Below are 10,172 nucleotides of genomic sequence, written 5' to 3' on the forward strand. Positions count from 1 at the left end.
GGACATGTGATAACTGACGCCTGGAACATTTGAGGCCACTGGACATACAAGACATGAGAAATGGGCTGAAGTCATTGGAATGAGGGCAGGATAAAGGGCAAGGGAGAAGAAGGATATGAAGGATAAAAGGTTTGGGAGAAATAGGAGGAGGGTTGGGCTGAGAGCTCTGGAATCCAGGGGATAGAGGTTTCATGGGGATGGAGGTCTAAAATGCACAGGATGGACATGGGAGAGCAACAAAGAAGCCTAGAAGGGGAAGAATTAGTTCTAGAGATAAAGGTCACAGAGGAATAGAGAAAGATGGAGTAGAGGGGTGGAGGTGGGGTGATGGTAGTTGCAGCAGGTAGACTGATGGTTACTCATTTTTTCTCCTATTCATTAATTCCATGATTTGCATTCAAATAATAACTTAATTGTGAATAGTTTCTAATTTGAGACCTTGAGGTAATAACCTTATTTACATAAAATACTCGTGATGATCCCTTCAACTGAATACACAGAAAAGGATTAGAGAAAAAAAATATTAAACAATGATACAATATTTCTTCTCTCCTTTAGGGACACCGGGTGCAAAGTGTCACCACAGAGGGCTCACAGATTGAAATGGATTCTGCCTAGTACCTGAATGGTCCTGGAAGTGGATTCTACCCTGGAAGTTGCAGATAAGAACCTATGCCTCATGAAACCCTGATTTTTGACGTTGGAAGACCCTAAACAGAAAGCCCAGCAAAAACAACTGGATTTCTAACTTATGAACTGTAGAATGTTTTTTAAACTGCTAAATGTGTGGTCATATGTTATGGCAGTGATAGGAAAGTACTATGCATAGGAATGAATTTAATTATAAAATAATAAACATTATAAAATATAATATTATAAAATATTTAAACAATAAAAGTCAAGTAACAGTGTGCATTAATTAACCATTCCCAAAGGCAAGAAAATTTTTATCTCCAGATATAACATCATCAGTTCCAAGTATATCCTCCTTGCTATGCATTTCCATGTGTAACTGAAATTACATTTGAATTTGTATAATATGCATCCACACATACACAAACACTAAAATACTATGTACATGGTTGAATATTTACATACATATTGTCAAATCAAACTTTCTATCAGATTACGTTCCTTAACCAACGACATATGAAGGTGATATCGCCACACCAGTAGAAATGGGTTTCCTGCATTCCCAAACACATGACATCATATTCCATGGTAATTATGAATAAAATTACTTTATTGAAACACTCCCTGGTTATGCATATGCATAGTTGCATGTGTTTTTCTCCTGTGATCAGAGAATGTGGATCTTTGATTTGTATACATGTGGCTTATCTGGGTGGTTCTGGGACATGAAATTTTTGCACCAACGTGACTATGCATTTCTACATTATGTGGAGCATTGCTAAATTACCGTGCGAATGAGTGAAAAGTATAATATCCCATTATAACACTGCGTTTCCAGTGTTAAAGCAATTAAACAAGGAGGCCATTAGGCTGAGGTGACTTTCATGCTTTGGTAGCCTGTTTAAGCAAACAAAACTTAATCCAGAGTCAAGGCACTTTAATCTGAGAAAATAAATTAAGAACAACCAATCACACACAGCCAACTAGGCTTTCCAAACACAAGGTGACTGGTAAAGATACAATCAAATATTATCTTTGCTTTGATGTGGTGTCTTCTCTGGAAAAACCTCTCCCCTAGCTCCTGCAGATAAAGTGCTCCTAACCACCTTTGATTTGAGGCTGCTGGAAGTGAACAGAAGGATGCTCAAATTAACTCTTGAAAATGTGAATGTGCATCATTTTATCTTTAACACCACAGAGAGCCACACTTCCTTTTGCGCTTTTTTCTCATCTAGTCCCTGAACACCTCACCCAGGTGCAGCGTGGCCTGAGGACTCAGTGTGATGTCTTTGCCCGCTTCTCCCTGCCCCAACTCTCTCATGCCAGCAACACACCAGCACCGCTATGCCCTCACCTGACCAGACTCCACCCTTGATAATAACACCACAATGCCCGCACTGAGTCTCCCACCTCATGCTGAGCAGCGCACAGAGGACTTGTGGCACACACCAGCCCTTCCCAGGGCCAGAACCTCCACTCACAGTCTCCTCCCTTCACCAGTGCAGGGCTCCAGCTCACCAGTCTTGAATCCCATTTCAACGAGGCCCACACCCTAGAGTTCACAGTTCAGGCAAGCTGGAAGCTGGTACCACAGTCTGTAGCACAGACCAGTTCTCTCTCTGACCCATGTTGTTACCCCTAGGGTTTTTGACAACCTTTCGCTTTTTTGCCTTTTCTTTAGCCCAAACCTTCACACAGGAGATGGAGATGTACCTCTGTGACAGCAAGAGACATAAACCTGGGCTTCTCAAAATAATTTCCACTGAAGCAGAGCTTCCCAACCCACATTTTAAAGCCTAGCTTCCTCCTTCACCTTTGGACATCACACCTGTGCTATCTGCTTCATTCATTCCCACATACCTTGGTGTATGACTGTTGTCTCCTTCTCTTCACATCCCAGGGTTCTTTTCTCTGCTCAAAAAAGTGACCAGGGGCTTCCCTGGTGGCGCAGTGGTTGGAAGTCAGCTTGCCGATGCGGGGGACACGGGTTCGTGGCCCGCTCCGGGAGGATCCCACGTGCCGCGGAGCCGCTGGGCCCGTGGGCCATGGCCGCTGAGCCTGCGCGTCTGGAGCCTGTGCTCCGCAGAGGCAGAGGCCGCAGCAGTGAGGAGCCCGCGTACCGCAAAAAAAAAAAAAAAAAAAGAAAAAAAAAAGAAAAAGTGACCAGGTTCACCTTCGAGACAGCAAGGCCTTTTTTATTAAAAAAAGGAACATGACTCATCCTGGGAATCCTACAATTTTCAATCCAATACTGTGTTCAACAGAGAAGAGAGGACATTATAAGTTATAGAAAGTTACTTCACCAAATACTACTTCCTGACAGCCCCTTTAAGACACTTAGGAAGTATTTCTAAACTGCAGATCCTCAAATCTACTTCCAAATAGTACTCTATTCAAAATAAGGAATAGATATCTGATTTTAAGATGTGGGGAATGATATTTTCATTTTATGAATATCTAGAATTATCACTGATCTAGAGTGAAAGATGCAGATCAACTCAAGAAATGATGACAAGATGAAACATTGTGAAGATTTTCTTTGCAAACAATAAACCCCTATTTCCTTAAAATGATTTCATTTCTCATTTGTGCAGCTTATATTATAGCATTTTAAGACACCTGAACACATACTATAGGACTCTTGTTTTCTTTTCCTGAAGATACAAAAAGTAATAAAGAGGAGAATAACTGTGACATGACAGTGGAATAAAAAGGGAATTTACAGAACATTTACTAACAAAAGGCTGAACAAAGGTGAGAGCCATTCCAAAGCAATCTACAAGTAAAGGGAAATGAACTAGACAGGAGGAGTTTTCAGATTAAATGCAATGGTTTATGCACATCTCTCAGTAAATCCCTCCAAGACCCTATTAATGATAATTGGAAAATTGTTAGCTTCTCAGTCGAGGAATATGGCAGACAGGCCCTGAGCCAAGTGAACAAAATTAGCATCAACTATAATGGGACAAATTGATAGCAGCTGCCGCATGCACGCAGGACTCATCATTGCTATGATAGTTTTGCAAATAAGCAAACAAACAAAAAAAATTAATCTAATTATGAGAACAGGGTGAAGCACATTTAAAGCCACATATAACTCTGATATCCTGTATTCTTGTGTATTTTAAATAGTAAGTCTTTCCTTGAGGCAATTGAGAGCTCTGGGGTTTTTTTTTTGTTTTTTTTTCAGAACTTTGAGTTACTCTGGACCATATATGCATTATTGGTGCATTTTCATAATCCTACTCTACATATACGGATGCTGGATCCAGGCAGGACCTAAATATTACACATTCTCCTTCCTCACTGATATCTCAGGACCCAACCCCATATTCAGTGGGAATCTTGTGTATCAACACATCCCCCAAGCTGATTAGACAAAAAGAGAACATTTTCAACATTTACAAGTCAGCAATTCACGGTAGGCATTCTTTATGCTGTAAAGGGAGTTTGGATGGAGAAAACGGAAAGAAGTCTCTGGGATATAAGAGAGGAATATCCGAAAGATCTACCCATGGCTGTCATTAGGAAAGACAGAAAAGTACTGAAGACATATTTGTTAGGCAGGACTACCAGAGCTGTTTGCAAGTTCCAAATACTTGGTATTTCAGCAAGAAAAGGTGACACAGCCGCTGACCTGGGTCACAATACTTACCTGAGAACCAGCCATTTCTTCCTCTTCCCCCTCCATTTTGAGGTTTCTTTCTCAGGCAATACTGTGGAGAGAAATCACACCTGTACCTCTTTGAAGGCATCAGCACAGCCCCTTCAGATGCTACGCCCCCAGTCAGAGGCAGAAGGACCTTGAAATGCAGAAAAGGCCACGTGACAGATTCAGAAAAAAATGAGCTCCTCCAGGGGAACCAAAACGTGTTTTCTCCTGCCCTGTTTTCACAGGCCCTCCTGTCCCACAGTCAACAACTAATTCTACTATAGCAATGGAGCTCGTGGGTTGCAAGGACCTGACGTGCCCACACAGATTCTATTACCTTTCCTTGAACCAAAGGCTGGACTCAACTCTCACACCACAAATACAGCTGACAGCCACCTTGATTAACCCTGGTTTCACCCTGTAATTGCCTGGAGCACCTAATCAAAACAAAGTTATTTGTGATCTATATAAGTCATGCTCACCTGAAACTATGTTGCACACCTGAATCAAACACAATATTTTACATCAACTCTACTTCATTTAAAAAACCACCCCCACCCAGAATCTGTGAGGGAGGTCACAGGTGATAGTACTTATTAAAACTCGCCATGTCATCTTTATTGTAAGCCTAGAGTGATAAGCACTTATGCAAATCTTGCCTCTCAAACTCCCCTATGATACAAAGCTTTCCAGTGCCCATTGAAGAAATTGTGATTCTGCAGGTTTGGAGTGGGGCCCATGGATTGCATCTTTATCAGGTTTCTTCTTTGTGCTGATGCTGCTCTCCGAGACCCATTTTTAGTGTTGTCACAGTAGAGAAAGCAGGCACACCACACCTCAGCCCCTTGTACCAACCAGCTTATCTCAACACGACCACTGTTGGTTCCACTAACGACCACTATCACCATCTTGAAGGATCACAAGTTTTGCTGGCCCTTTAAAGTTTACACAAGGCTGATAAAGGCTGTAACATCTGAGTAAGTCTCTATTTGGAAAACGACAACATGTATATAGTCATTAGTGCAACGATTATTGAGCATCTACTATGTGTTTACAAGTAGATTATGGTGCACTGTTTTGGGGACCTCACAGGTATTATTGGAGTTAACCCTCATAATACCCTGGGATTTGGGCACTAGGAGTCTCATAATAACCATGAGGATGTAGATACTGGGATTCACATTTCTGTCTCTTCTTCTGTTTCCCTATCATTGATTTTTTAAAGTATTTGCATACAACAGAAGATCTCTATAGATGGCTGGAGGAATACAGAAAGGAAGGGTATCTTAGAAGTTCAGAGAGTTTTCATTGTGTCCTGTTTACTTTTTTTTCTAATAGGGTAGATAAAGTTTTACGTTTATAAGTAAAAGCCAATCAGTTTTCCTAACTGGATGTATTTTTTTATACCCCCATCAGCAATACAGGGTAATTTTAGTTCCTCTTTGTTCTCACTAAAATTTGATGTTACCGGTTTTTGTTTTTTTAAATTAATTAATTAATTTAATTTAGGCATCTAGAAATTTGAGGTGGCATCTCACTATTGTTCCCCTGGCGACTAGCATAATTACATAAAGAAAATGTGATATATTGTTCAGCCTTAAAAAAAGAACATCCTTCCATTTGGGACAACATGAATGAACCTGAAGGACATGATGCTAAGTGGAATAAGGCAACACAGAAAGGAAAATACTGTATTATCTCAATTATATGTGGAAACTACTAAAGTCCAACTCATAAAACAGAGCAGAAATTTGATTGTCAGGAACTTGCTGTAGGGAGACGGGATGTTAGTCACATGGTATAAAAATTTGGTTAGGCAGGGTGAATGAATTGTTGAGATCTAAGTATGGCCTGGTGAAACAGTTAGTTATGGGGTATATTATACTTTTGCTAAGAGAGTGTATTTGAAGTGTTCTCGGAAAAAAATGCAAATAAGTGAGATGACAGGTTAATTAGCTTGAATGTGGAAACCATTTCACAACATACATGTTTATTTACATTTTTGAACTTGAGCAAATACTGGATCTGCAGGAATGGAAAGCAGGGTACTGGATGGGATGGCTCTTGAAATGCAGGATTTAATGAGAAATTAAGACTCCAAAACATACAGGTCTTTCCTCTCACATATCTGCTTTTGGGTTTCAGCAAAATGCGACCATCTGCCACTGAAGTGTGGGAGGAACAGCCAACCAAACTCTGATCTCCTGTAACCTGTGCAGTGCGGGGAGGACCCAGGGTGAGGATAGACCTGGATGCAGCCTCCGGAGGGGGCCGATCTGGGCGGGGCTGAGGAAGAAGCTTGGCTCCCTGCACTGCTCTCCCTGTCTCTGGGGTATTTCCCTCACTGTCCTTCCCTACCTGCCCAACAGAAACTTAACCTCCAGAGTCACACTATTTTAACCCATTTAGTCACTTCCCTGCCTATTTTATAAAGTGAAATAAAAGCAATTTAACATAAACACAATTTTCTGGGACAATTATACTAGAAACTATTTTATTCTTAAGATCAAAGACATACAAATCATTGTCATCATCATCAATATCATCATAACCTCTCCTGACAGCTGATGGTCCTTCAAGGGGTGACATCAGAACTCACAACAGAGAAAGGGAATTGGCCCAAATGAAGCCAAAGTCCCCTACACACCACTCCTTTTTGCACTGGCCACACAATCCTGAATTCAAACATTTAACCATCTGTAATATCCTTTGTGTCAGGCTCCGTGAAAGAGTTCAAGTAACATCAGCCATTCACAAATATCTTCTCATGTGTTCCCTGTGCTACAGAACATGTATTTCCTTAGAGTGGCCACTTGATAGAATACTGACCAATGATACGGGGAGAGAAGGGCAGGGGAGGATGTTGTTCCCCAAATCAAAAAGGAGTGGCTTCAAATCAAAACCCCTATGTCCTATCAGATTCACACAGCCTCCTTCTTGTTGCATGGAACATGGTTTGATGCTTGACAGTGTGGCAACCATACATATTGGGGTTATGAGAGAACAAAAACATGCACAAGCCTGCATGTAAACCATGTCAGAGAGAAGAAGTGAAAAAAGAAAAGGTCCCTTTTGTTTTCCCAGCCATTGAACATCTACCTATTCCCTGTGTACACAGCACCAAATATACATCTTCTTTTTTATACATATGCATTAGTCTGTTCTTGGTATAACTGAAAACAAACTACCAGTTACAGAAAAACACAGATTCTTATATTTCATTTATACCAACGTTAAATATGAGCATAACCTGATACCAACTCCATTGTATCAATTACCACAACTGAAAATATTGCCCTTCCACTCCAATCAAGATGGGTTAAAAGACAAAATGGGCTGTGAAAAACTTGAGAACTTCTAGCTTAAAAACTAAATAAACTGTTTGAAAAAGAAATGCTCACTGCCTCTGATGGTGAACTTCTCACCCAACTAAGTGACGCTTGGTACAGAACCCAGAACTCATCATAAGACCATCACTCTGTTGAAAGGAAGTGAGAAGGGTCCCTGCCATCTGCAGGTCAACTTCCCTGGAAGGTCACTCATTTAAAGGAGATATAATTTATGTTGCAGGTATATACCTGGCACCTAGGTTTCTGTAAAACCACAGCACATGCCGTGCTGACCTGCCTATCACAGTGTCCAGAATCCTTCCTCATCTCCACATCTAGTCTGCCACAGGACATTTTAAAGCTGTTAAAGTTTTTCACTCTACACCCGTCTCCATCCAACTGCCACTGATATGAGCCTGGGAAAATGTAACAATCTCTGTCTACTAACAGCATCCAGTCCTCAGTACTTCCCAGGAAATATTTTAAATAATGAGGACAGTATCTGATTTCCTGGATTCTCAGGAACCCAGCACATTTGACAAGTCTCCATCTCTATAATTTGCACACCAGAATACACCACCACCAGTTGCCTAAGACCCTGGAGTATTAAAGAGAGATTCCTTGTGCTTGCCTCCCTACATTTTTAAAAAATTAATTAATTATTTATTTATTTTAGTTTTGGCTGTGTTGGGTCTTCGTTTCTGTGCAAGGGCTTTCTCCAGTTGTGGCAAGCGGGGGCCACTCTTCATCGCGGTGCGCGGGCCTCTCACTATCGCAGCCTCTCTTGTTGTGGAGCACAGGCTCCAGACGTGCAGCCTCAGTAGTTGTGGCTCACGGGCCTAGTTGCTCCGCGGCATGTGGGATCTTCCCAGACCAGGGCTCGAACCCGTGTCCTCTGCACTGGCAGGCAGATTCTCAACCACTGCGCCACCAGGGAAGCCCGCCTCCCTACATTTTGAAAGAACTCGCCATATGTACTTTCAGCAAGTCTTATGTGTCTATTTTTTATTTTCTAATTTTTATTTTATATTGGAGTATAGTTGATTAACAATGTTGTGTTAGTTTCGGGTGTACAGCAAAGTGATTCAGTTATAACATATACATGTATCTATTCTTTTTCAGATTCTTTTCCCGTTTAGGTTGTTACAGAGTACTGAGCAGAGCTCAGTCTTCACAGGTCTCCTAGAGCTAACTTCCTGAGTCCTGGAAGCTTCCAGTTCCAGGTCCAGGACCAGGCCTTCCTGGTCCATTGAAGCTGCTCCACTCTTACCACAATTAAGTGATCGCAACGTTGCACTTGAATCTTATAAGGGACCTCAAATTCATCACTTAAATTTCGCATTGCTTTAGAAAAAATTAAAAGTACACATCAGAAACTACCAGGCCCTGCGTGGATGACTGGGGGAGAGGAAAGCAGTGAGAACTCTGTGTCCATAATGAAGGCAAGGAAGGACAATGACGGGGACTCATGTGTAGCAAGGATGACAATGAGGTTAAATTTTTAAAAAACCTGGAAATAATCAGGAAACGAAACAAGTAGATTTCTCTCCTAAACTCTGAGGGTCAGTTGTGCAACAAGAGAACAGGTCTCCTCTCTCCACATGCAGGATTCATGCAGTTCTTTCTTTTGCACATTTTCCATCTCACTCAAATTAGAATATTTTTCTAATTTTACAGTATCTATTAAACACCCATCACTGTCATGTGTGTTTGTTCACCTCACGCACATGCCTAAACAATCCCATGACTCATGAAGTCTCCAGGTTTTCACCTGATCTGTCACACTAAAATGAATAACTTTGATAATGTTACTTATAAGAAGTGGAAGAAACAATAACTGAAGAAAAGTCATTTTAGTGTTACTCTCCAGTTAAGAAATAATAATGTATTAATTAAACATAATCAACTTAATATGCTCACTGGGGAGTTATTCTCATCTTTAAATTAATTTCTGAACACCATTAAATTTAATGAAAACCATCCTTAAAATGCCTCAGCATGTCATGAAAGCAATTGTTTATGAATTTTTGCAAATAAAATCACAAACTAGATTTTTCACGATAAACAGGCAAGTAAACAAGATGGTTTGAGAGCATCTCAATCATGACTTGGGACATATGGAAATAAATGAATTCAATGTAAAGTAGACAAAATAGATTTATATGACATATCTGTGTCGAGTTTGTAATTCATCCACAATTTTGAAATTACCAGTTATGATCCATTATTTCTAAATTCTTTCTAATGCTATGTGTACACACACACTCTTTCTTCTTAGTTTTCTTACTCCTAAATATATCTCCATATATTTACATATTGCATTCCCTGTATAGCAAAATCATGAAAAAGTCTTCCATCTGCTGAGTAAAGAAACATGTGCAAAGAAAAATATAGTGTCAAAATTTAAAAATATTGGCTCAGAATTTCAAAGTATGGATTTTCATTATACTTGTGACTTTGCTAAATTAACATTAAACAAAATAAAGCTCTCTGGGCTTCGCTGGTGGCGCAGTGGTTGAGAGTCCGCCTGCCGATGCAGGGGACACGAGTTCGTGCCC

General features: G+C 40.5%; 1 long non-coding RNA gene across 1 annotated transcript in view; it reads right to left on the reverse strand.

Moving 5' to 3' along the window:
* Positions 1 to 1,262: 1,262 nt before the first annotated feature.
* LOC129392518 (uncharacterized) overlaps positions 1,263 to 10,172 on the reverse strand; it is a 64,893-nt gene continuing 55,983 nt past the window's right edge. The window contains exons 2-4 of the long non-coding RNA XR_008618529.1: positions 4,289 to 4,349; positions 2,494 to 2,706; positions 1,263 to 1,755 (exon numbers count right to left, since the gene is read on the reverse strand). This is a non-coding gene — a long non-coding RNA (uncharacterized lncRNA). The remainder of the gene's footprint in view (positions 1,756 to 2,493; positions 2,707 to 4,288; positions 4,350 to 10,172) is intronic.

Source organism: Physeter macrocephalus, chromosome 11 (genome assembly GCF_002837175.3).
Source record: "Physeter macrocephalus isolate SW-GA chromosome 11, ASM283717v5, whole genome shotgun sequence".
NCBI lineage: Eukaryota > Metazoa > Chordata > Mammalia > Artiodactyla > Physeteridae > Physeter > Physeter macrocephalus.